Source organism: Eptesicus fuscus, chromosome 14 (assembly GCF_027574615.1).
Source record: "Eptesicus fuscus isolate TK198812 chromosome 14, DD_ASM_mEF_20220401, whole genome shotgun sequence".
In the NCBI taxonomy this organism is placed as follows: Eukaryota; Metazoa; Chordata; class Mammalia; order Chiroptera; family Vespertilionidae; genus Eptesicus; species Eptesicus fuscus.
In genome coordinates, this window is record NC_072486.1 from 82,625,408 (window position 1) to 82,631,472 (window position 6,065).

General features: G+C 48.8%; 1 pseudogene; it reads right to left on the reverse strand.

Moving 5' to 3' along the window:
• Nucleotides 1-565: 565 nt before the first annotated feature.
• LOC114228042 (cyclin-dependent kinase 2-associated protein 1-like) lies at nucleotides 566-1,674 on the reverse strand (annotated as a pseudogene).
• Between the last annotated feature and the right edge of the window lie 4,391 nt (nucleotides 1,675-6,065).

Here is a 6,065-nt window from a genome sequence, read left to right on the forward strand (position 1 = left end):
ATCACAGTTCATTATAATCTGTTGGCAGCACAGGTAGATGTTAGCTAGCAGAACTGTGTCTACATAGAAGTGGACGGTACGTAGCCATTCTATGGGGAACTGTGTGCACTTAATCATCAGCAGGATCTTTCAGTTTCTTTCTTTCTTTTTTTTGTTTTTTTTTTGTTAATGAGAATAAGCTTTATTACATCAAGTAATAAATACATACAATGATGCAAACACTATTAGTCACTTTCTTCCAGATGTTTGGATCCACTGAAGGGAAAGGCGGAACTGAAATCTACATACATCCTTAGGGGAAATTTTAGGGGTCCATGCCAGGCGAGGTTTGATAAGTTGCTCTTTCTTCTGTATTTATAACTTGTGCATTTTAAAGATTGACTTCAAAGTACTAATAGTCATGCAAATGCTTAAGCAAATATAAAGTTACATTGAGCAGAATTTATACTGTGTGTCGAACGGGCACTGGCTACTAAAGCGCTGCCTCAGGACCCGCTGAAACAAGCCCTCAGAGGTGGATCAGCTCAGAAGAGAAACATAAAGAACCACGTGAGTAAGAAATGTATCCAGAAGAGACGCACCGGTATCCGGTATCCGGGGGGCCAACCGCGGTTTGCTGTGATAGGTAACTGCATCATGTAAATCAATGCTTAAAAAAAACCCACACAAAACGCCCTGGGGAGTTCCTAACTAACGAGTAAACCTAACAACTGCGAAAATCTCTTCTCCATCTCAGCCAGGGGAGGTTCAGAGCCCGATGAACCGCGGGAGGGGCACAGGGAGGAGAAACCAAGCTGGTACCATTTTGAAACCAAGTTTCATCGGAAGGGGAGGGGGGCGGACAAGAGCTGTCACTTCTTGGAAGAAGATGGAAAGCCTTTCGCGCTGACTCGGAGGCTAGGACCGGGCGTCGCTCCGTCCGGGCCAAGCACTCCCGAACCAGCCCGCCCGCGTGGATGATGCCTCGTTTCAGTCTCTCATCGCGCTCTTGCTGCCCGCGAACGTGGATCTCCTTCCCCGGCTCTTCGATGGTGGCCAGCGGCTCAGCATGTTTGCTCTGGGCCCCTGGCTGTTCCCGGGTCCCTGCGTGTAGCCCAGAGATGGTGGTCCGTGTCACTCAGCAGCTGGCGGTACCGGGAGGACGTCGCCATGCTGGTGGAAGGGAGGCGGTGGCAGGTGCGTGGTCAAGTTCAGAGGCGGGCCTGGCGTCCGTGCGCCCTTCCGAGTGCGCCCGCCGAGCTCCCGAGCACTTTTTGTGGACAGCTCGGGCCGCACCCGCAAATACGGCTGTCCCTCACCCTGACACCGCCACAACCTTTCAGTTTCTCGATGTTCTGCTTGTGCCGCTCAATGTCTTTCTGCAGACGCTCCATCTCCTTTGTCTGATGAGCGATCTCTTCTTCATGTTTTCTTCAAGGCTGCCAGCTGCTCTTTAGTCCGCTCTCCTCTTCAGCCTTCTCTTTTCTTGTGAAGGTCCCTCCGGCTTCCCTGATCGCCCGCCTCAGAGCTGAAACTGGCTGACCATTGGCAGCCAAAGCTTCTGGTTGGCATGGCCCTCACTCCCCACACTCCCAGCGGCCGACGCGGAGACCGTGGCTGTCAGTGCCGCGCCGCTTCGGACCACCCCACTTGGTTTTAAACGCAAACCCGCCTTGGACAGGCCGTGAAGGTCTTTTTTCCTTCTTCCTGCCCACATTCAAGTGCCTGGCCTGTCCTCTTGAGATGGACCCTGCAGGACTACTAAGGAAGCCAGTCCCCAGTTCCGCCCGCTCCCAAAGCTGCACGCGCAGCCTCCTCCTGCGGGAACCAGTTCCAGCATGTCATAATTACAAGAGTTCCATCCAAAGGTTGGTGGGACTTGGGCGGCTCAACAAGGGTGAGCCACGTATGTAGTTTCCCTGTTGGAAACGGCTAAACGGCACTCCCCCAAACCTGAATAGGATTGTTAACTGCCAGACAGCTCAGGGCATTTTGTTGCCTCCTGTTGGCCAAACGCCTGAACAGCTGTAGGCTATTCCCCAAACTGACAATGCTTCTGTACCCTACCCTTTGAAGTGTAATATCTCCACCTTGCCTTAGGACAAATTGTGTTGAATAAAAGCACAGGTCCTTGGTCAAGGTAGGAGTCTTTAGCTCCTTCAGCTGAAGATCCTCTGACCCCCAATGCCTTTCAAAATTATCTATCGTCTCCAGACTCTTTAATCATCTATGTGCAGCCCCTTTCTCCAGAATGCTGAACCCTTTGTAAGGCTGGGAAAAGAAGCCCGGTGTTATGATGCCCGAACGAGGGACACCAACATCCTCCTGTCCAGTCGTGACCCGTTACAGCATCCTGGCCTAATTTGCATATTATACACACACACACACACACACACACACACACACATACACACACACACATACACACACACTATATTGTGACCTAAGTCATATGTATACGTACACTGAGTGGCCAGATTATTATGCGTTCAGAGATCATAATAATCTGGCCACTCAGTGTACGTATAAATATGAATTAGGTCACAATATAGTGTGTGTGTGTGTGTGTGTGTATGTGTGTATATATATATATATATATATATATATATATATATATATATTAGAGGCCCAGTGCATGAATTCGTGCATGGGTTGGGGTCCGGCCAGCCTGTCCATGGGGAGGGGACATGGGCAGTTGGACGGCCTGCCTGCTGGTCAAAATCCTGGGCAATGGGACAATTTGCATATTAGCCTTTTATTATATAGGATATACACTGAGTGGCCAGATTATTATGCGTTCAGAGATCATAATAATCTGGCCACTCAGTGTATACTAGAGGCCTGGTGCATGAAATTCATGCATGGGGGTGGGGTCCCTCAGCCCAGCCTGCAACCTCTCTAATTTGGGACCCTTGGGGGATGTTCGACTGTCTGACCAGCTGTTGGACATCCCTCTCACAAACTGGGACCGTTGGCTCCTAACCCATCACCTGCCTGCCTGCCTGACCGCCCCCAACTGCCCTCCCCTGCCAGCCTGATCATCCCTAACTGCCTCTGCCTCGGCCCCTGCTACCGTGGCTTTGTCCGGAAGGACATCTGGAAGGGTGTCTAGTACACACACACATTGTGTGGGGTGGGGAAGGATTTTTCTGAGATTGAAATCCATTAGTGGATTGTGAAATCATAAAAACAAAACATCAGTGCACCCCACAGAGTAATGATATATATTAGTGTTTAAAATGTTGGTTTCAGAGAGGTAAGCACAGTACTTGCATCCTCCCACAATCACATCAAAATTACAACTAAAATACAGAACAACCATCATTCAGAACCACCTGAAAACTGGCTAATTGGAAGACCTACAACTAGAGAAGTAAAGAAGAAAGTGCACTGAGACTGGTAGGAGGGGCAGAGGCGTAGAACAGGCTGGTTGGATACCCACACGTGGTGTGTTTTGAATCAGGAGGGATGTCTTAGCTGCAGAGGCCTCCCATGAGGAGCAAGGGGTCTCAGCCCCACACCACACCCTCAGCCCAGGGCTCCAGTGCTGGGAAGAGAAGACCCTGTAAAAACCAGCAGGGGCCCTAGCTGGTTTGGCTCAGTGGATAGAGCATTGGCCTGCAGACTGAAGGGTCCCAGGTTCGATTCCAGCCAAGGGCACATGCCTGGGTTGTGGGCTTGATCCCTCAGGAGGGGGCATGCAGGAGGCAGCCAATCAATGATTCTCTCTCATCATTGATGTTTCTATCACTCTCTCCCTCTTCCTTCCTCTCTAAAATCAATGAAATATATTTTAACAAAAAAACAAAAAACAGCAGGGATTGTGGCTGAGTGACACGAAGGCTGCTGGAGACCCAGGCAGTTCCTCTTAAAGGGCTGGTGCACGGACTTACTAGTACCTGGACTCCCTCCCTCTGAGCTCCAGTGCTGGGGCAATAGCTTGAAAGGATCCAGAAACATATAGGAAGGAACTAAATTGTCTGACATCAGGGCAAGAACTTGGGGGCAGCTTTCTCCCAGACAGGGGTCCTCGCAGGGGTCATTTTTCTTGTGCTGAGACCTTCCCCATCACAGTCACAGAGCCTACTGGCAGGCACCATGTCTGAGTCTCCATCAACCTGGCCCTCACTGTTCACTCTGCCCTGGTGATTCCCTGAGACGCCTCCTCACACAATTTGCAGCCCCACCCAAGCTGTTTGCAGCAGCTTTTCCATATGCGTGGTCTGTCCTGGCTTACACTTCAGACTTTCCTAAAATCTCTCAAACAAATAGCAGCTGGGCTCAGCATGCCCCATACCTCTGGATAAGTGGCCTCAAGCCCAACACTAGCAGCAGCCTGCCTTGATTCACAGCTTGGCCTCTCCTGGGCACCTTCAAGCCCAACACAAATAGCAGCCATCTGCATATCACTCGGTAGCTTGTGACACGTGGCCGCAGGCAAGTAACAGGCAGTGGCTGACTTTGCCCTCCTGGGAGACCCCAGAGCCAGTGCACTCAGTGATCAGTTTTAGAACAGGCCAGATTACAACTCTACACATCCACAAGCAACACATTCAAGGGACAGACCCAGTGAGCACCAAAGCCCCACTGAAACAAGTCCTCTCCATGGGGGTGTCTCCTGCATAGCAGCTCTTCCACTGTAGTCACACCTGGTCCTCACAGCCAATTGGCCTGGAGTTCAATTCCTCCCAGTGACACCAACAGCAATCAAGGCTCAACTACCATGAGACTGTCCACACTCACAGAGAGGTGCACCTAGAGGGCCCAGCTCAGGTGACTGGCGAGGCTGAGCCACTGGGACCTACAGGACACCTACTACACAAGTCCACTCTACCAATTCCAGGAGACACAGCAGCTCTACCTAATACATAGAAACAAACACAGGGAAGCAGCCCAAATGCGGAGACAAAGAAACATGTCACAAAGGAAAGAACAGAAGAAATCTCCAGAAAAGGAACTAAATGAAATGGAAACCAGGAAACTACTAGATACAGAGTTCAAAGCAATGGTTATAAGGATGCTCAAGGAACTTAATGAGAGTTTCAAGGATCTTAGTGAGACTTTCAAGGATCGTAGGGAGAACATCAAAGACATGAAAAGGACTAGTCAGAAACGAAGGATAACTTACAGGGAATCAACAGTAGAGTAAAAGACACCAAGAATCAAATCAGCAATTTGAAATACAAGGAAGAAAAAAAAACAACAAAAAACACACACACAAAAACCCCAAACAAACATACAAAACACACACACACACACACACACACACACACACACACACAATCAGGAGAGAGGAAAAAAAAAAAGAATCCCAAAATATGAAGATAGTGTAAGAAGCCTCTGGGACAACTTCAGTGTACCAACATTTACATCATGGGGGTGCCAGAAGGCGAAGAGAAAGAACAAGATATTGAAAACCTATTTGAAGAAATAATGACAGAAAACTTCCCCTACCTGTGAAAGAAATACAAATAAGGCCAGGAAGCGCAGAGAGTCCCAAACAAGATGAACCTGCCCTAGCCAGTTTGGCTCAGTGGATAGAGAATCAGCCTGTGGACTGAAGCGTCCGGGCTCAATTCTGGTTAAGGATACATGCCCGGGTTGTGGGTTCGATTCCTAGTGGGGAGTGTGCAGAAGGCAGCCAGTCAATGATTCCCATCATCATTGCTGGTTTTTCCCCTCTTTCTCTCACTCTCCCTTCCTCTCTGAAATAAAAACAAAACAAAAGGATGAACCCAAAGAAGCCCAAACCAAGACGCATCATAATTAAAATGCCAAGGGTTAAAGACAAAGAGAGAATCTTAAAAGCAGCAAGAGAAAAGCAGTTAGTTACCTACAAGGGAGCGGCCATATGACTACCAGCTAAGTTCTCAACAGAAACTGCAAGCCAGGAAGGAGTAGCAGGAAATATTCAAAGTGATGAATAGCAAGAACCTACAACCAAGATTACTCTACCCAGCAAAGCTCTCATTTAGAATTGAAGGTCAGATAAGGAGCTTCACAGACAAGAAAGAGCTAAAGGAGTTCATCACCACCAAACCAGTATTATATGAAATGTTGAATGCCGGGAACAAATCAGTTTCACT